Source organism: Rhinolophus sinicus, chromosome 15 (genome assembly GCF_057876585.1).
Source record: "Rhinolophus sinicus isolate RSI-liver-muscle chromosome 15, RSI-T2T, whole genome shotgun sequence".
Lineage (NCBI taxonomy): Eukaryota > Metazoa > Chordata > Mammalia > Chiroptera > Rhinolophidae > Rhinolophus > Rhinolophus sinicus.
In genome coordinates this window covers 49207052-49227934 of record NC_142515.1, presented here as the reverse complement: position 1 = coordinate 49227934, position 20883 = coordinate 49207052, and the positions used below count along the sequence as shown (strand labels likewise).

Below are 20883 nucleotides of genomic sequence, written 5' to 3'. Positions count from 1 at the left end.
GCTGAGCTGACAGCCAGGGGACCAGGAGGACGCAGTTTCTCCCTCTAGGACAGCCCCTTCTGGGGACGTGGGAGGACGGATATGGCACTAGTGGCTGAACCCAAGATGCTACCCGTGAAATGGATGGTGTAGAAATGAGTCCGGAAGCCCAAGGAGGGGTGGCCTGCATTGCCTGTTGGTCTCGGTGACAGCCCAGATGGAGTGTCTGCCAGGGGGCAGGTAGTGAGAGGACCCTGGGCCAGCCCCTGCCTCTTAGTCTTTACCGTCCCTCTGCATTTCTGGCTGTCGAGGCTCTGCCCAGCATTCATCAGGAAATGACTTAAATCTTAACCCCCTGCGTGAGACCTGCCCCTGACAGTGTCATCCAACTGACTGAGCGGTGTGCTAAGCCCCCAACACACATTCGCTCCTTTAATCCTTAGGAAAAACCAGCAAGGACCCTGATCGCAGCACACCCCAGAGGCAGGCACAGACATCTGGGGTCTGCCTGACTGCAACACCTAGGCCCCTCCTGGAGGATGTGACTTTCTCACGCACCCACCCCCATGCCTCTTGGCTTGCCCCGAATGACTAGCCATGTCCAGGCCAGGCACTCATGGTTGGCTGAGAAGGGCCTGACTCTCCTAGTCCAATGGAAGCCCCGGCAGGCCGGGGCCATTAGGCCTGCGAGCATCCTCAGTGCCCAGTGGGTCCTCAGGAAATACTGCGGAGCACCCTGAGGGCACTCACTTCAAGACCGCAGGCCCCCAGGACCCTGACTTCCCAGGCCAGAGACTGCCTTTCTAGTGCAGGTGACGCTGCCTGGAGCACATGAGCACTGCTGGGAAACCAGCCCCAAATGCCCGTGTTCAGGACCGTCCCAGACACAGCAACAGGGTATCACAGGGACCCACCCCTCCAGCTCAGCTAGCTGCCCTCCCTGCTCCCCTGCCAAGGAGATCCTGCCCCACAAAAGGACCCCAGTGTATTCACTACAAGGTCCCATGGGGAGTAAGGTGGGGCAGAGGGGCAGCCTGGCCTCTGGGCCACAGCTGCCTGCAGCCCCTTACAAACCACTCCTCTACCAGCTTCTTCTTCTGCCCGGAGACTGAGATTTCTGACCCACGATGGTGTGTACGCATGTGTGTGGCCATGTATACATGTGTGTTCACACTCACATGCAGATATGTGTAACCATTCCCTAGGCTCTTCTTCTCCAGAAGTGCCTCCATTTCCCCGATCCAATTTCTAGGCGAGTCCCAAGTTTGGCTTTAAAGTGACGTAGCTGCAAGGCCAGGCAGAGCTGGGGGCCAGGTCACAGGTGGGCATCAGGGAGTATGTGGCCTGGGGCAGAAGTCAGAGCTGGTCATCAGGGTTTGTTTCACCCCCCACTTCTTTTCTAAGAAGGAAGAAGCAAGGGTCTGTCTCCCCCCACACACTGAAGAGAGGGTCAGAAAGCGAACCTGCTGGGGCCAGGACACAGGCCTTTGGAAGCAAGGGACCAAGGTGAAGAGGACTTGATGAACAAAAGGTGGGGGGAAGAGGGGTGTTGGGGCACTGGTCATGAGTCAGGAGGCCTGGATTCTTATTCCATCTTTGCTTTAACTTGCAGTGTGACCTTGGGACGCCACCTACTCTCAGTTTGCTCATCTGCAAGTGGGGAGAAGAACGTTACCCAGCACATGTAGTGCTGTCTAGGTTCTAGGCACTATCCTAAGCTTATAACATATAAGTTTCCGCACACCCGCCCTGTGTGGTAATATTACCATCCCCACTTTATGGATGAGGAAGCCCAAGCACAGAGAGGTTAAGTTACTTGCCTCAGGGCACACAGGTAGTAGGTGGCAGAGTTAGGCTTTGAACCCCAGCAGTCAGCTCCTCTGCTCTTAACCATGCACTATACTAGGTACGCCTCGCCCAGCCAATAGGCTTATGGTACTGGGGATTCATGAAAGGACGGTGTTGAAGGCATGTGCCAGGGGTTCTTAAAGTGGCATGAGTATCAGCTGGAAGCTGGTGAAAATGCAGACTCTCAGGCCCCACCCCAGACCTTCTGAATCAGGAACTGTGAGGATGGGGCCCAGCAATCTGCATTCACAAGATTCCCGAGTGTGGTGATGCACGCTAACGTCTCAGGACCACTGGTGTCCATTACCCACCCACCCAGAAAATATTCTTAAAGTTCACACACTTTTATGTTTGTCAGCTTAACTCGCTGAAATGAGATGGCTGTTTCCAGCAGCCCAGATCCCGAGGATCATTCTCTTCCCATCTCTGGAGTCTCCCAAGTGGCTCGTTCGGCCATTTTGCCTCATGCCAGCTCCTCCTCACACCTACTCTTACCATTGCCCACAAAGAAATACCTTTGGTGTCACAAAGGAAAAAGGGCCAATGTCCTCTAGGAAATAACAACCCCAGAGCACACACACCCTACAGGGCTCACAGCTGTCCTTTTGCTCATCCCTCGATTCCAGCCTTCAAGGTGGTCTGTGACCTCATGTATTACACACATCTCTCTCTCTCTCTCTCTCTCTCTCTCTCTCTCTCTCTCTCTCTCTCTCTCTCTCTCTCTCTCTCTCGTCAATGGGCTGAGATGCTCCATGGAGATTGCTACAAATGTGGAGAAAAAGGAACCCTCATACACTGTTGGTGGGAATGCAGACTGGTGCAGCCGCTATGGAAGGCAGTGTGGAGGTTCCTCAAAAAATTACGAATAGAATTACCATATGACCCAGCAATCCCTCTCCTGGGTATCTACCCAAAAAATCTGAAGACATCTATACCTAAAGACACGTGTGCCCCAATGTTCATTGCAGCTTTGTTTACGGTGGCCAAGACATGGAAACAACCAAAATGTCCTTCAATAGATGAATGGATAAAGAAGTCGTGGTATAATATATATACACAATGGAATACTATTCGGCGGTAAGAAAAGATGAAATAGGAATATTTGTGACAACATGGATGGATCTTGAGAGTGTAATGCTAAGCGAAATAAGTCAGACAGAAAAAGCAGAGAACCATATGATTTCACTGATATGTGGTATATAAACCAAAAACAACAAAAGAACAAGACAAACAAATGAGAAACAAAAACTCATAGACACAGACAATAGTTTAATGGTTACCAGAGGATAAGGGGGGTGGGGGGTGGGAGATGAGGGTAAGGGGGATCAAATATATGGTGATGGAAGGAGAACTGACTGGATGGTGAACACACAATGGGATTTATAAATGATGTAATACAGAATTGTACACCTGAAATCTATGTAATTTTACTAACAATTGTCATCCCAATAAATTAAAAAAAAAATGTGTAGAAGCAGCAAAATATGAAAACGAGGCGAAGTCACGCTTACATATACACCACACAAGGAAAAAGAGGTGCAGTCCCCAGCAGGGCAACACCCCACAGAAACTCATCAGTACACACACACTCTGCAGGAGGCGGCCCTGGAGGGGGAGGAGGAGCCGAGTGTCCCCCCTCCCCCTTTACTGCTGGGTCGGTGGTGCTCTGACTGTCTGCAGGGTGTGGCCGCAGGAGCCACCCAGCAGACTGTTCTGACACGTTCCCTTCGGAACATCCACTCCTCCCACCCTCAGGAGGAAAATTACGACTTTCTCAGGAAAGAGGTTTTTTTTTATGTTTTGTTTTTTCCTCTCCCCTTGTTGGGCACACGGCACTAATTTATGACTATTTTTCCAGGTCCACTGAAGTAAGAGGGTAATGGCTTTCAGCCGTTTGCTTTCTCTCACCTGTCATTCACCACTGGCTACCTGACAGGACTACAGACAATGTTCCAATCACAGAGGCTGTATTTTTTTTTCCCCCAGGGAAGCAAAGAATTCCTAGTGGCCACAGAGAGTTATTTCATTCCTGGACAGAACAATGCCAGGTAAACAGCTGTAAAAATTCATAACCAGCAGGGTTGCCTCTGGCCGACGGTGGACACACTGCCCACAGGCCCCCCCTCCCCCCCCCCCGCCAGCTCTGAGCTGGCCTGGCTGGGGTCCTGAGATCTGGGGGCCACTCAACGACTCAGGGCCCTGGGTTTCTATTACCCCACTGACTCCAGCCTCTCGACCTTGAATAGGTCACTTTGCCTCTTTGTATTTGAAGCTGCTACCTGGAGAGAGTATTCTTTGGCCTCAGGGTAAGGGGGGTGATGGCCAGGCAGAGAGAACAGTGGTCTAGAGCCCAGGGTACCCCGGGGGGCTGCCTGTCCTCAGCTGAGTGACTAGGGACAGGCTGCTGCTGAGTTGCTCATCTGACAACTGAGAAACTCTATACCAGGGCTGTCCAACCAAATATGCAGTGATCACAGAAACATTCTCTGTGCTATTCAATACAGCAGCCACGCCATGCCGGTGGCTACCAAACACCTGACATGTGGCCAGTATGAATGAGAAACCGAGTTTCGTATTTTTATTTAACTGTAATGAATATACATTTAAGTAGCCGCATGTGACTGGTGGCTACTGTTTGGGACAATGCGGAGCATTATACTTTTCCACGTGCTTGAAGTGTCTTTTCCTGAAAAGAATGCAGATAGGAGTCTAGTGCCCTCGTCCTGGGTGGTTGTGCGGACCGACTGAAGGAGTGCAGATAAAGTTTAGTTGGCTCTCTATCAATGACAGCTCTTATTAACTCCATGGGACACAGTCAGAAGGACAAAAGGGAAGGTGATTTGACTCCAGTAGAAAGGCACTTTCAGTCACTTCCCCTCCTGTCATTAATTTTCAGTTTAACTGGCAAGGAGATCTCACCGCCACCAGGAGCGGGGCATGGGACACATGGCCGGGGTCGACAATCAGTTGTCCATGACGGGGCCTGTCGCCCTGCACCGTCGTTCTCCTCCCCAACCCCCACGCCTCATGCTCTTGGCATCACCCACAGAAGTAAAGGGGAGTCCTTTGCTCAGGCTCTGGCACAGTGCTGCGGCACAAAATTGCTTCTGAATGAGACAAATCCTCAGCACAGATAACTGGGGGGGGTCTCAGGAGACCCCTCTTCTCCAGAGCCAGGACATCCAGGAGACACAGCAAGACCGGCTGGGCCTCACCGACAGGCTGCCCTGGATTTCAGCCTTGCCGCCCCTGTCTACTGCTTCTGTGACCGCGGGCAAGTGAATTGTTCTCTCTGAGCCTCAGTTTCCTCATCTGCTACATAGAGACATAAATACCGACCGGATGGGTTACCATAAAGATCTGATGCAATAATGTGTACAAAGTATCTGGTACTCAATAAACAGAAGCTGGGATTAGTTTTGTCATTACTGTTACACAGAGGTAGCAGAACACACTGGTTAGGAGGCTAGTGGTCGGTGCCAGGTTGCCCAAGTTCAAACCCCAGCTCCACCTCCACTCATCAGCTGTATGATCTTGGGCAAGTCACTGTAATTATTTGCCTCCGTTTCCCTATCTATAAAACAGGAAAGATAATAATAGCATCTTCCTCGTAGGCTTGTTATAGGATTAAGAGAGCGTACAACAGTTACTGACACAGAGTAAGTGTGAGTGGTGGGTGGACATGTCTACATTTTCCTCATAAAGAAGAGGTAATGTAAGGAAACCCCCAGCAGGCCTGGGTTTTGATCTATGGATGGCAGGACACTGTCCCAGCCAAAGCAAAGGGGCAGAAAACGAGGAACTCAGCAGGAAACACTTCAGGCAAAACAGAGCAGTTCTCACATGAAGACGCCTCTGACCTCAAGGGTCCTGGCTCTTGGACATCCTGGGGACTTCACACCCATTGAGACTTGGTCACAAGAGTCACAGTTCTGATGTAGGGACAAGAAAACTCTGGCAGGAGAGCTGGCTGGTAAGAGACTGGTAATTTCTTCCACTTCCATCCAGCCTTCCCTGCCACTCACCCACTTCTTCCAGAGCCAGAGAGAGGGGCTGAGAACGGAAGCCTCCGGAGGAGGAGGAGGAGTTTCGGGAAGGAAGGGAGGGTGACCCTATCCTCATTCCTCATTATTCTTTCAATGGCAGAGAACTGGACAGAAAATAACTGCACAGGAAAAGGCAACACTTGTTGCCAAATGGGTGAGAACAGGCTGAGATGAACCAGCTTTGATGGTGTGCTAGGCTCTGTGCTGGGCATGTCACAGGTCACATGTCACGGCCCAAATGTCATCTCACCAAATGAGAGGCCCCGGCTGGAGGCTCACAGGTACTGTATATACTCGATGTGGCCCCTGATCAAATTTCAGAATGCAGCCTTCTTATTGCCACTTCTCAAATAGACTCAGATGGTTATATTTGGGGGATGAAAATGCCTGCCACTTTTCTCATTGACATGTTTCTTGTCCATAAAGTAGATAATCCAAGTTGTAAAGATATACATTCTCCTCCCCACCCCTTACTCCCCATGACACCCGATAAAGCTATTTGCATTTTAGATGGAGGGAAATGCAGCTGGTAAACATCTTAATTTTCCTAAATTGGCCTTCAGGCAAAAGTAAATATTATTCCCCCTCAAATCCAAGGCTCTGTGAGATCACAGGTCCCACCCAGAGGAGCAGGCGCCACAGGGCACTCCCTGTGCCTTCTAGTTTCCTGTGTCCAGAGAGTAAAGCAGGGCCCGAGGCAGGCTCAGGGGGACATTGGGCTGCCAACATCTGAACAGACTTTTGCTTTTAGAAAGCACCTGAGCAGTCAGGGGCAGGTGAGTTCCCCAGGCAGGACAGGAATTACCATCCCTGCCGCTGAGCGCCTGGTGGGGGCGGGGCCCTGTGCTCATCATGTTCATTATCTCCCTCAACAATCACGACAGCTCTGCAAAGTACATGGGACCAGCCCCATGTTATAGATGAGAAAACTGGGGCTCCCTGAGGTGGAGGACCGGCTGGTGGCTTCAGCATGGTGAGGGCAGGGCCCGGGCTCAGAGCACCTTCCTTCACAGCTGGGAGTGCTCAGCCAAGACTGGTGACAGATGGCCTGGCTGTTGACACGTGAGGACAGTGGGTTCACTGGCCTCAGAAGCCACGCTATCCTCCTCCTACGCCCCCCACCCTCTCCTCCCTGCTCGGGCCTGAAGCGCCCACCCCTCCACTCCGCCCATAGCTCCTTGGTCAGGACCCCCTCGAAGCAGGTGTGTGTCGGGTGGTGCCTGAGGAGGGAAGCAGCCCCTTCTCCTTCACTGACTGTGGACTGCTCTAGAGCTTTAATGAAGGCTGTCAGGAGTAATTACGCCGGCTGCTATGTGGCCACTCTGTGTAAACAAAAGGCGGAGCCAGGGGCAAGTCATGACGGCCATCTGGGTTCTCCTGCATCTCCTTTCCTCTCCTCCTCAGGCCCCCTCTTACTTCACACATCTGTTATACCAGAATAAGCCCCAGCTGAGGTGTAGCAAGCACAGGAGATGGCCCAGGAAGGGCGCCTGCAAGACAGACAGGCAAGAGAGGGACTTCAGGCAGCCCAGTCAGTGCTCACAGGGCAGATGTCACCAGGCTGCAAACGGAACAGGACCGGATGAGGGAGGATGCCACACACAGACTCAGGAGCCAAGTCCGGGTGCTGGGAAGCAGCATGGCAAGGGCAGCAGTCCCAAAGTGGGGTCCCCAGGCTAGCAGCAGCGTCGCCTAAGAACTTGGTGGAAATGCAAATTCTCCGGTCCTACCCAGACCTACTGACTTGGAAACTGGTGGCCATCTGTGTTGTGACAAGCCCTCCAGGGCTCCCGCACTGCTGGGGGGAGGGAAAGCACGCGATGGGACAGGCCTGTTATCCTCAGTTTACAAGATGGAGAAACTGAGGCCTGAAGTGCTGAGGCCATTTATTCCAGGGCACCTGGCAGGAATGGAGCTGGGCACGCCCCGGGGGGTCAGATGAGCGGGTTCAGACCTTGGCGCTAACCCTGAATGGGTCCTTTGACTATGGACAGATCACTGCGCTTTCCATCTACACAGCTAGGGCAGTAATGGCCGTTAGGGGTTGTCGTGAAGCTCAGCTGCATGGGAACCCCGCGCAGGGGAGGTAAGGTGCTTTTATCCCCAGTCTCTGCCAACATACTCCAAGTCCCATGACGTAACAGGGCAGAGAGAAAAGTGAGGATGGAGGAGGAGACGTGGATTGTGTTAAACGTGACTGGACACTGGTGCTGGACCGGTCACCCCATCAGGGCACCAACTGTGAATTATCACTCTGGACCCCTGCCACGGGAAGCCCCTGCCACCTGAGCTCTATCCCCGAGCTGCCTGTCCTGCATGCAGTGTGCCTCCCTGTCCCTTCCCCTCCTGGACGCCTCTCCCTCAGGAAGGCTTTCCTGACCTAAGGCCATCAGAGCCCGGGGATAAAGCTGCTCCTGGGCTAGGACAAACAAGTCAGTCATTACCCATAGAATGAGTGCCACCCGTGTGCCATTCCCCAGGCCACGCTCCACAGGGGACACTGAGGAAGGAAGGCCATTGATGATCACTGCCAGCCTACTGCACACTCAAAGTGAGCTTACTTAAGACATGGTCCCTGCCCTCAAAGAGTTTACAACTTAGTCTATTGTCTGGCTCCACCTCCATGCCCCCTGCAATACTGTGGGGCTGCAGGAGGGACCAATTGGGACAAACACCCAGGGGCCCGGGTCTGAGCTGAGCTACCAGGGCGCCCATGAGGGGCTTTGCTCCCCTGACCTTGTGAGTCAACACCAAGCAAGGCTGATCCCATGAGGACACCTCCCCGATACTGTACCCAGTCCCCGCACCATGGATCCACTCTGCTCTACCAGGGAACCTGCCAATCTGCAGAGGCAGTGTCCCTAGTGAGGAGGCTGGGCTGTCCTCAGGGGTAACAAGCTGCCAGAGATCAAAGAGATTTGTCGAAAGGCTCTGGTCTCCTCGCCTCCACTCTACCTGGACTGTCCAGGCAGCCTGGAGCCAGAGGCCACCACCGATCCCCACCAGCCGGGCACCACTGCCCTCAGCCCACCTTCCAAGGCAGCACAGGAGAAACAAGGTGGGAGACAATACCCTGCATTGCAATGAGGCTGGAAGCCACTTCTGGGCACCGGACGGGATGAGCAGAGTGCCTGGGCCCCATCTCACTGCTAGCCCGTGGAAGGAATGCGGGAGACAGACGCCACCTCCCTGCCTGTCAGGGCTGAGTTATCCACAACATAGGGTTTCTCTAGAGAGCTCATAAAGCAGCTGATGCGGTGAAGCCAGTTCAACACTCAATAATCCCTCCATCTCACTCCAGCTGGACGCCAGCATATTCATCTTGAATTATCCTCTTCAAAGGCCAAATCAATCCTAGGAAGTGCCAGGGCTCCCGCCGTCCTGCTACCAAGAGAGCCCAGGAAAGGAGGTTCCACAGGCAGCTCATGACCCCAGGGTGTGGGGACAGAGAGAGAGAGCTGAGGCATGCCTTGTCCCTCGCCCAAGGGCAACGGGCTGGAGGGGACTAGAGTTTGAGGCTGTTGTCCCCTCCATCCACTGCAGTACGAAGGCAGAGTAAGGAAGCAGAAGAGAAGCCAGGGATGGTGGGTGAGGACTTCATATGCCAGCCCTGGGGCTGGAAGCTTCTCTCTGCCTCCTCTGATCTACTCACCTACAAACAGGGTAGAGTGTTGGCTATGAAGGGAGAAAGACCTGGGCTTGACTCCAGCTCTGCAACTTAATGACTATGAGCTCTCAGGCAGCTGAAAACCTCTTTCAGCCTCAGTTTTCCCACCTGTAAATGGGCTTAATAACCATCTCCTTTGTAGGGACCAACGAGGATAAGATGAGCAAGACACGCACTCCTTAGTGCAGTGCGTGGCACAGAGGAGGGCGACCAGGAGGGAAAAGGTGGGCAAGGTCTGTCTGAGGGCTGGCTACAGGCGCTGGGGACTTCCAGAGTCGAGCCAAGCAAATTAAGGGGCATGCCTCTGTCTTTGGACCCTGGACAGACATTATGTGAAGAGGGGCAGGCTGACTTCCGGGAAAGCTAGGCAGACCCGGATGGATGGGGAACAGGAGGACAGCCCATTCGGCGGCACTCACTGCCTGGTGAGATAGAGAGGTGCCCGTCTAGCACCTATACCACCTGTTGGCAGGGAGCTGTGCCCAGTGGATTCCTGGTCAGGCTGGGAGCTGGACCAGGGACCTCTGGGTCTCTTCTACCTGGAAAGTGAAAATGGCCCTTGAAAGAGTAATGCATAAAACCACACCAAATATTTATGTGTCAGGTACAGGGGGCTTTGGCCTCTTAGGGCATTGTTGCTGTCCCCAACCTGCTTCTCAGATGTTGGGAAAGCACTGGTCAATGACAACAACCATAGTTAACATCTGTTAGTGCCAAGCACAGTTCTAAATGCCCACAATTGGCTGACTTATTTAATCCTCACCACACTCCTGAGTCCGCACAGTATGATCATCACCCCCATTGTCCACAGGAGGAAACTGAGGCAGGGAGAGGCTAAGTAGTCGGTGATACAGTCCACACATGCTCAAGAAGCAACAGAGAGCTCCTGGGAAGAGGAGGCACTTAAAGACAAATGGCTCAGTGACACCAGCGTCAGCCATTTGTACAGCAATTGAGTTTTCAAGCTCTTTCACAAGGCTCCCTGGGTGACCAGGCAGGCTAGTATGGTCACCCTCATTTCCAGGGGGAAAAGAAGACTCGGATGGACTCAGTGTTACCTGTGGTTACACTGCTCATAAGTAGTGGAGCTGGGATTAGAACCAGGCCTCGTGCCTCCTCTCCCACTGCTCACAGATGGGACGGACGAGGAAGAAGGTACCCAGGTCAGAGGACCTTCAGGGAGATCCTTGCACCAAAGGACAACTTTCCTGGGAGTCCAAATCCTTTCTTGGCCAAGAGCTGAGAAAAAGACTTGACCTCCTATTCTGGGCTAAACTGTAGTCGGACAGTCAGGCTTACAGGTCCCCTGAGCCATGTAAAGAACAGCTGGGGCTGGGGAGTAATGACAAGTTCAAAGTCGGCTCTGCCTGCCACCGTCTCCCCAACCAGGTGGAGGGTTTGCAGCTCTTGTAAATCACCCCTTCAGCTGGGTCCCAGGAGCCCAAGTGTCCCCAGTTGGCTGCAAGCTCAGCACATCTTCATCCACTGCCATGGCTGAGCCAGGCTCAACGCCAGTGCCCCAGCCCCTCTAAAGCAGGGGCCTGCTGCTGGACACAGCACAGCTGGCCAAAGCCCCCCCTCCTCCACTGCTGGTCAGTGGCAGAGACACAGCGAGCCCAAGAGCAAGCAACCTGGTTAATCTCACACTCTCGTCTATTTTCCCCAATCGTTTTTCAGCAGTAATTCCAACTTTGCTTAGTCTGTGGTGAAGGACTAGCATAGCGGCTTCTGTGTAATGTGGGGAAGTGAGACCCAGGCAGGGAAATCGACCTGCCCAAGCTCACACAGCTGCATGGGAGCAGAGCCAGGCCTGGGACCCAGGCACCTGCCCCAGTCCTGGGCCTGTGCTCCCAGACCAAGCTGTGCTGGCCACTCTCCCCATCGTGGGAGCCACTGCCCCTTCACCCAGTACCTCTCTGTGTGGACCCTTGATCACTGAGACCCTTTGCTGAGAGACTGAGGAAAGGCCCACAGAAACCTGAGAAGCAGCACAGTGGAGTAGTTAGAGTTTGAACTCCCGGAATTCAAATCCTGACTTAGCTGTGGGAGCTTGGGCAGCTTGCTTGATGTCTCTGAACCTGTAACATGGGGATCGTGATAGAACAGACTCCCCATCACCGCGCTTAGGGATTCACCGTGATCAAGCAGGAAACCTAACTAGTAAAACACCAGGACTAAGTAATTACTAGTTTCTTTTTCTTTTTAACCACAACAACCTATTTCTGCCATCTAAGACACAACACAAATCGCTTGCCCCACTGCGGGTCACCTTCTGACATGCCTTTCCTGTGGCTTTAGCCACTCCCTGCCACCTCTCCTATGAAGCCTTCTCCATGCCCATGCCCAGAGCAAACTCCTGCCACCTCTGAACACGAGCTGCACTCTGTGCTCCCGCTCCTGCCCGCCTGGGGTGCGCTGGGCCTTGACCGTGGGTCCTCTTCTCCACTGAACACTGAGGCTCCTTGAAATCCATGACCCACGTACTGAATCCCAAAGCTGTGGTTAAGTGCACAGGATCTGGCGGCTGGCGACACCGGGCTCAAGTCCAATGTCCATCCTATACAAGACGTGTGACCCTGTGCCTCGTCTCCTCGTGTGTATGACAGGGGTTATGAGGCCCGCTTTCTCGGTTTGCTACACGGATTCAATGAAGCCATGTGTGGGAAGAGATGACCTAGACAGAGTAGGTGTGTAATGAAACATAGATGCCATTTCCCCAGTTATCTTTAAGGTGTGTGTCCCTGCCCCAAGCCTCAGCACAGCCTGGCACAGGTGTGCAGTGAGGGGCCATTGACGGCCTGCCTACACGACAGGTGGCACATCATCATTATCATTAGTGTGACTATGGCTGCAGCCAAACACCCACCCTTCCCCCACCGCCACCCCCACCCCACCCCACCCATGTGTTGAGGGGCAGTCCACAGCCAGGGCTGCCACAGGCTGTAGATGTGCCCAGGCAGGGGCCTCCTGGGAGTGGCTGCAGCCCATGGGATTCCCCCAAGAGGGCACTAATCTGTCCTGTCACCCTCTTTGAGGGCCGATGCTGCCCTGGAGAAAGGCGGAGGAGGCAAGGCCACAGCAGCATCTGGGCCCTTCCAGGGGTCCTGCCAGTCATCCCCCCACCTTCCAGGAGGAGGAGTAAAGCCCCTGCTCTGTGAGGGCACTACGCACCCAGGGCCTCAGGCCCCTTGGCCCCAACATCGGATCATTGGACAGATATTGGGTCACCTCCATCCTCTAAAACCACACCCCCTGCTCCCCATGTCAACAGCCCCAGGGAGCCCACGGGATAACCTTATTTCCCCTCCTTAAGCACTCTACTCCCAGAGTGAGGAAGCTATGAGGCCCCTGGAGCCCTTTCTTCAAATTTGAAGTCCCAAGCTCCCAGCCCACCAACCCAGGAGGACCCCCCTTCTTCCCCAGGCCAGAGGCACCACATGCGATAGCACAGCCCCCTTGAATTCCTTTTGCGGCTGGTACGTGAGGTCAGGGCAGGCTTCAGTCTGCACTCCAACTGTAATTCACTGGGGCCCTCGGTCAAGCTCTTTCTCAGGCCTCAGTTTCTCCATCTGTGAAGTGGGAGTGTTTGACAAAGACAGAAGTCATCAAATTGTCCTACGGGGGCCCTTTCACTGGCCCTCTGAAGATCCTTGGGGGCAAGGGGCTCAAAGTGAAAGTGGGACTCCAGGCTGTTACAGTCCCACTGTCTTCCTCTGACCTTAACTTCAACTAAAGATGACTATTTCTCCTTTATACGCTGTACTGTCTAACATATTCTAGTTTTGTTTTGTATTATTAGAAGCTAACTGGGCTAAACTGCGTGTGTACTGGTGGTTGGCAGGAAAACCCATGCCATGCTCAGAGCACACGCCCAGCTGAGGTTTGGGACCCGCTGGACTCCTCACGTCCACGTCCTACAATTGCTGTAGCTTTGCCACCAGCCCTTGCCAAGGAACTGCCCTGGGTACCATGACCCCCTCTCCCTCATGTCCGTCCTACCCCCAGTTAAGAGAAAAGTCATCTTCCCCCTGTGGTTCTCCATCCTCTCCTGAGAGGTGATTTCTTCTCTTTAAAGAGACGAGGGGAGAGGGGCGCAGGGAAAGAAGGACAGCCCCATCCAGGACTAGGTCCTAACACCTCCCAGATGCCCTTCTCACCCATCCCTCTCCACATCTGCTCCAGAATCCCATGCCCAGCCGTCCTGCCACCCCTGTGGGCTTACTGCCCACATAGCCTGCCATTCACATCATCAGCCTCCCACTCCGTGCTCCATGGGGGCCGCCCTGTGGGGAGCTGTCCACGTGCCTGAGGGGCACAGCTTCTCCGTCGGCTGAGACTGCTGACGTGGGGTCAGCCCACCTGAAAATTGCTCTCCCTGGGTCCAGACGAAACAGCTGGGCATTGATGGAGTTTGCAGAGAAATTAATCAGCGCCAACTGGCAGCAGTGCCAGGCGCTGCCTGGGCCCAATCCATCCTAATGAATCCCAGCTCCCGCCTTAATGGCTCCTGACAAGACTAATTTAGTCGTGTAGGTGATTAGCGTGGGCATGAGCACCTGAATTGTGGCTCAAGACACTTTGGGGGTGCTGGGGGGTTCTGCCTGGGCAAGTTGGCTCTATGTGCACCAGTCTCAGGCGACACACAGAGGGACAGGGAGACAAGGGGAGGGGGCCTGGCAAGACATTCACCATCCATGCGTCCTTGCATTCTGACTTTCATCCCTCTACTTATTCAACCCGCATCTGTTGGGCCCCCTGTGTACAGAGCCCTGTGCTTGGCACAGGGGACATGGAGGCTCAACTTGCTCAGCTGTAAGATAGAGATGACACCTTTCCCTGACAGTCACCGTGAGACCTGTAGGAGGCCATGCATGTAAAATGCTTAACTGAGGCCCCAGCAGGAGGCTGGCGATCAATAAACGCTCGTTAATATGATCACTCGCAATCCTATATTACATATAAATGTGAAAATTAAAATTAATTGTAATGTCAATATTAATAAAAGTAATAAGTAGAAAATGAACAGCCAATGGGGAGTTACACACAAATAGCAAAACAGAACTCGCTAAGAGCTGTCCTAGCGGCGAACACAAAGCACACAGAGAGTGGGTGCAGGGGAGGCTGTGGGGTCTCCCAGAGCAGCTGACGTCTAAGCTGCAGCCTGAACAATGAGTAGGAACTGACCAGGCAGGGAAGGGGCAAGGGCACGCGAGCCAAGGGAACAGCACAGGGGGGGTGCAGTGGTGAGACAGCACGAGGTGTTGGGGTGCTGCGTGAGTCACTGGCTGGAAAGCAGGGTGTCTGTGGGGAGTGGTAGGTGACAGGCTGTGAAAAGAGTTCTCACTGCTTCCTTTAGGCACATGGAGGTTTTTGGCTGGGGGGGGGGTTAGAATTGGGATAGGAGAAGTGATCTTGGTGGCCAGGCCTGAGGGACACCACCCCGTCTGGGACGTGATGTCCCTTCAGGACCTGAAGTGTGAGAATCGGTGGCAGCTGAGGTAGACGAGCCAGACGCCCTCCGTCCCTCTCAGAGCTCTCCGGTCAGCATGGTACCTCCAAACCAGACTTCACGCTGCCGCTTCTGTGTCCCTCCCTGGGAGCCAGCCAGGGCTCAGCACATAATCCACACACAACCCTGGCAGGCAGTGGATGGCACAGCGCTGGCTCCGCCATTCACAAGTGCAGGCACGTACAGCATCTGTGCCATTTGGGGGACAAGCTCTCCTGGGCCCACTCCCTGGGCAGCCATCCTTGTTGTCACCAACACCGAGTCCTGACACACCCTTGGGAGGGGAGTGTCTGGCCTGAGACTCCAGGAGGGATGGTGAGCAGGCGTGGTGCCAGCCCCCCGTCCCTGCCTTGAAGATTTCCCCACGTGCTCACAGGCTCCAGGTTTCATTCCTTCCCAAGGCACTCCACGTCCCAGATGCCAGCCGGGCACAGGGGTGGGCCCTGGGGACACAGAGAGGGCGGGCCTTGGCCCCCTGGAAGCCTTCACAGAGCAACAGGGGAGACAGACAAACAACTGAGTTAATGGCACCCCAACTAGGACTAATAGCGAGGGAAGAGAGCAAAGGAAGCAGAACCCGAACTCTGCCTAGAGCAACGGGGGTGGGGCAGGGGCGGCACCGGACCTGACCTGACTGACCAGCACAGGCTCGTCTCATTCCAGGCAGCAGGGACAGCACCTGCAAAGCTAGGACGTCAGAACCCGGCTTTCATGCTCAAGAAACTGCAAGACCAGTGTGGCTGGAGTGGAGTCCACTCGGGGAGAGGAGGGGACGAGGTGGGAGAAGTAGCAGGACCTGGACTGCAGCTTTCATGCCATGGAAGAATGCTGGCTTTTGTTCCAAGGGGGGTGGGAAGACTTGAGCAGACCTCATGTTAGGCTCTGCCCCAGGCTGAAAAGGAACAATCCCTCAGATGCGAGGGTGGGAAGAGGCTGCTGCAGGGAGACCACTGAGACCTCGGGAAGCTGCTGAGATAACCCAAGCTTGGGCCTTGGGGGCAGGAGTGGAAGGGGCAGGAAGTGAGAAGATTCTGCAAACATTCTGAAGATAGATTCAACAGGATATCCAGATGAACTGCATGTGAGGTGAGAGAGAAAGGGAAGAGTCAGGGATGACCCCAAACCTCTGACCTGACCAACGGGAAGGATGGAGTTGCAACTAACTGAGAATGGGGGGCGCGGCAAGTGTTTCGGGGGGAAGATCAGGTGTTCAGCTTTAGACACACTGAGGTTGAGAGCGCCTTAGACATCCAGGTAGAAATGTTGAGTAGCGACGTGGATACACGAGTCCGGAATCTCCTCTGCGAGGAGGGCTGGGTGGAAGGTCGACATCTCAGAGTTGTCAGTGTATCAATAGTAACCAAAGCCCTGAGACTAGAGGAGGTCACATGGGCGTGAGAATATGCAGAAGAGACACAGGGGCTGGGCGGGGCCCTTCAATGGCAAGAGGTCCAGGAGATGTGGAGGAACCAGCCAAGGAGACTGAGAAGGAAATGCCACAGAGGTGATATCCTGCAGGAGAAAAAGATCAACTGCTAAAAGGCCACAGGTATGAGAACGCACCACTGACTATAGCCACTCAGGGGTCCTTGGTGATCTTGACAGGAGCAATACTGGTGGGGTGTCCGGAGTGAATTCACTCCGGTGGTGACCTGGAGATTGTACCCTTGCAGCACATGTCTTTCATCCTAAAGGTGCCACGTGAGCATTCACTGCTGTTAGCCAGGGCCAAGGTGTGGGCAATGCCAACCAGCGAGACCAGACATTGAGCCCTTGATCTGCCCTTGCTCTGCCCCACCCCTGCTAGGCGATGCCGCCAAGCACTGATGGTGCATGTCTGGAGCAAGATACTCAGAGACAAGCGGCCCTCTGCGCTAACAGACTGGGGGTGGGGCTGGGGCGCAGCTACTTAATGACTTCATTTTGCTGCTGTGTTCTCCAGGTGGGAGGTGGTCTCCAAAAAGAACATCATGCAGAGGAAACTGGAACCTGAGATAGATGAGGAGATAGTAACGGAACATGCAGCCTCTGTAAAAGGGTTTCAGGTGGCAGTGCTGTGCCCGCCAACTCCGCTCCTGGGCACGAGGCCACTGGCCCGCTGTCATGAATTGAGGCACAAGCATAAAAAATGGAAAAGCTCAGAGGGTTTGGGGTGGAGGAACGTCCCGTTCTTTAACCCAAGAGAGTACATTCACGAACCTACATCCCGATAGAGCCTGTAACCAAATTCTACCTCCTCTTCTTAAAAGGAAATCTTAGAAAGGAAATAATTAAAACACTTAGGACATTGCCTTGAGGACTGAATCAACACTGTTATAATAATACATACAACACACATATACTGTACATCATAGCGTATGTTCTATTATTATTCTGTAAGGCTCCAGTGGTCAGTGGGTAGGAGGAGTGCCAGGGAGACCGATTTCCTATTAATATTAGGAAGAAGTTTTCATCCCTAGAATTATCCCACAGCCCAGAAATGAGCTGCCTTGGAAGATGATGACTTCCCATAATTGGGTGTCCAAGCAGAAGGAGATAATCAGCCCCAGAAATGGACGCTGAGTCTGCCCACAGCACTGACGGCCTCCACCGGAGAGCTGACACTTTCTGACCAGCTTGGGCTATACGTCTAGCCATTGGTACTGACCATCCCTCTGCACCCAGTTCATCCTCGCACTTGCCTGCCCCGCTGCAAGCCTGTGGCTGGCAGGACAGCCCATGCAGCCATCCCTGCTCCACACACAGCCTCTCCTTTCAGTCACAACAAAACTTCCAGGTATGGAGGCTTTGGAGTAAATGGTATCGTATGTAAATATCCCAACAATCCAGAGAGGGGGCTACCCCACACCCATTTTGCAGATTGGATCACTGAGATTCAGAGAGCACAGGGTAGTGAGAGCCTAGACACAAAGTCAAGTCTCTGGGCCACCCCATTCCACATGGCAGGCAAAGGGCTAGACCCTTGGAAAAGCTGTCTCCACCCTCACCCTCACCCTGATCACTGCTTGTCAGAGGTCTGCACCCTCCCACATCCACATGAGTCCACATCCACCCTCTAAATGACCAAGGGCCATCTGTGTAGATGACAGCACTCAGTGGAGGTCTGCAGGACTATCTCATCTGAGGGCCCCGAGAAATCTGGGGCCAGCAAGGCTCCCCAAGCCAAAGCCCACTGGGCCTATCTTTTCAATGTCCTCTCATTGGTGAGGTGGGAAGGTAGAGGCCCAGAGAGGGGCAGTGCTGTGCCCAAGGTCACACAGCGAGGAACACAAACTGGGCTCATGACTTTCAGGCCAGAGCTGCGCTGCCCTCTTCCTGATGCAAAACAAAGGCAGGAGGCCAGGAGGGTGCTGGGCCAGGTCGGGACCCAGTACCTTCCCAGGGAGGTGAGCAGCGCTATCTTCCAGCTCACTGAGCCCTCCCTCACTCCTACAGTGCCCCGGAGTCAGGGATTCATCCCCACTGCACAGGCGGATGCCCCACCTGTGACTGCAAAGTTCAGCCTTAACACGGCTGAGTCCTTGAAGTTGTTCTAGAGGCCAGCTAATGCTGGCATTTGCAAAAGACAATCAAGAGCCACAGCCAAAGGTCACTAGAGCCGGGCCTGCTGGAGAGTCCACTTGGGGGGCTTCCAGCCCAGGGCTTGTCACTAGTAGCACTAGCCAAGCAACATCTACCCCACCCCACCCCCACCCCCTTCCCTGCACCACAGGCCTCTGAGCAGAGGACTGCATGTCCCAGATGGGGTGACGGAGCCGGCACCACTCACCTGAGAGGGGCCTCCACCTCCCCGGCCGGCAGCTCTGGTCAGTTAGGGGCTAGCCATACCTCTGCCTCAATGGCCCACCTCTCCCAACTACATTCCCTAAAGAATCTCCAGGAAGATGAAGGTAAAACAGACACATGATCACCATCCACAGGAAACAGTATGTGACGGGATGGGCAGGGCCTCTCAGGACTCTGCTCAAGGGCCACCCTCCCCCAACACCTCTTCTGATGCTCCCGGCCTCTGCCCTGCCCCCCAAGGGAGGACCCCTCCTCCTTCAATGCCCCACCGGGCTTCACCAGACATCCACCTCAGTGCCTGTGATCCACAACACTGACTTTACTCCTCTGTTCAATTCCTCTGAGTCCACAGCGCCCAGGCCGGGCTCAGAGCTGGCACCCCATCTGTCTGCTGAACTGATGAGTGAACTGAGGAAGGGAGAGCCCCTGATGGTGACCAGCGTTGCTAGCATTCATTCGGTTACCCATACACATCTGCTGGGTGCCTACCCTGATGGCTCTGGGCCAGGCCCATGCCAGCTCTGAGTATGGGGGGCAGCCACAGATGAATCCAGGAGCCCACAAACATCCCCCAGTCCAACGCAAAGGGGAGGAAACAGTTCAGCAGGGTCCCCCAAGAAGCTTGCAGGTACCCTCTCCACCCCCCCACCCCAGAAGGTGAGCTATTCTCTGAAAGAATGTTCCAGTGAGGCAGGCTACCTCTTTCCCAGATGGCCATTCAAACACCCAGATCCCGTAACCCCGATACCCAAATCCACCCTCACAATGCTGATCTCTGGGGGCTGCTAGTCACCAAAGGTGTGGCCCCAGAGCCACCCCAACGCAGTCCCTGGAAATAAAACACTACTAGGCCATGGGGACAATCCCCCCAGCAGTCAGAAACACACCTGCTGTGCCCAGCACCTACCTGCAAAAAAGGCTTCCGCCAGGAAGGCTGGAAGGCAAGACCTCTTCAGGGGCTGCGCACACCCCACCCCACAAAGAGCAGGACAGTCTGGGGCCTGCCTAAGGCTCCCCTCTTCAAGCAGAGGTTTACTTTGAAGAATTCTTCATCTATTCTACCACTCACCTGCATCTGCTTTTACATAAAAGACTGTTTTAAATTACCTGTTAGATATCTTAATACCTCTCCCCTCTCCAAGCCACTCTGCTTCATTTCTTTTTTTTTAATTTGTGTAATTAAAGTATATTTGAGCACAAAATGCTTTCTCTGTCTAATCCTGCTTCATTTCTAAACACAGGTGACGCTCCAGAAAGCTGGGGCGTGCTGACCGGATGCAGGCCGCGTCTGGCACCCAGGCCGCCCTCGTACCCACACAGCAGCAGGCAGACCCGAGTGTACGAAGCCCCAGATTACAAGCACTTTCCCTAACATGACATAAGAATGAGAGGACGGGGTGGGGGGGAGGTTGTTGGTGGACTTGGGCAGGACCTTTCCAGGCACTGCTTGCTGTTTGCATGCATGCTCACAGGAACTGGTGCCTTCCCAGGGGCACAGCTGCAAGACGGTTCCTTCAATTCAACCCCCATTTTCTGAGAGGCTTCTGGGTCTCTCGAGCTGAGCTAAGGCCATAGGTCTATGCATGCAGATCTCCAGCTACAGGTATAAGGGCCAGGCCCCCTGCGGAGGGGACTCATGAGGACAGACCTGGTGATGAGGTGACAAGCGGGGGGGGGGGGGGGTTGACAGGTGAATACCAGGACGCTCATGCCCACCTCCTAAACAGTTCCTTGTTTTCTAGTGACAAAAACAGGCACACTCAATGCAGAAATCTCCGTAATCGCAGAAAATTACAAAAGGTTACAACACAATTGCTACAACAGCTTCCATCTTCAAATTTTCTCAAGGAAGCGGAACAAACCATTTTGTAAAACAAAAGTCGTGTAGATGTGAATGCCCAGCAACTTGGGCTCAATGCGATAACTCTTTGACACTTACAACTCCTCTTCTGCTCGAGCCACCATGGGAAGTACTGAGTGCCCCATCCTTGGAGGCAACCAAGCAGAGACCATAAGAACACCCATCAGGGATGCCATAGAAGAGGTTC

The 20883-nt window shown here is 53.9% G+C and overlaps 1 protein-coding gene across 1 annotated transcript in view; it reads right to left on the bottom strand.

Annotated features, from left to right (window-relative positions):
* The window catches only part of CDH23 (cadherin related 23), a 393436-nt gene that overhangs the window by 331086 nt on the left and 41467 nt on the right, over positions 1–20883 (bottom strand). The window lies entirely within an intron of this gene.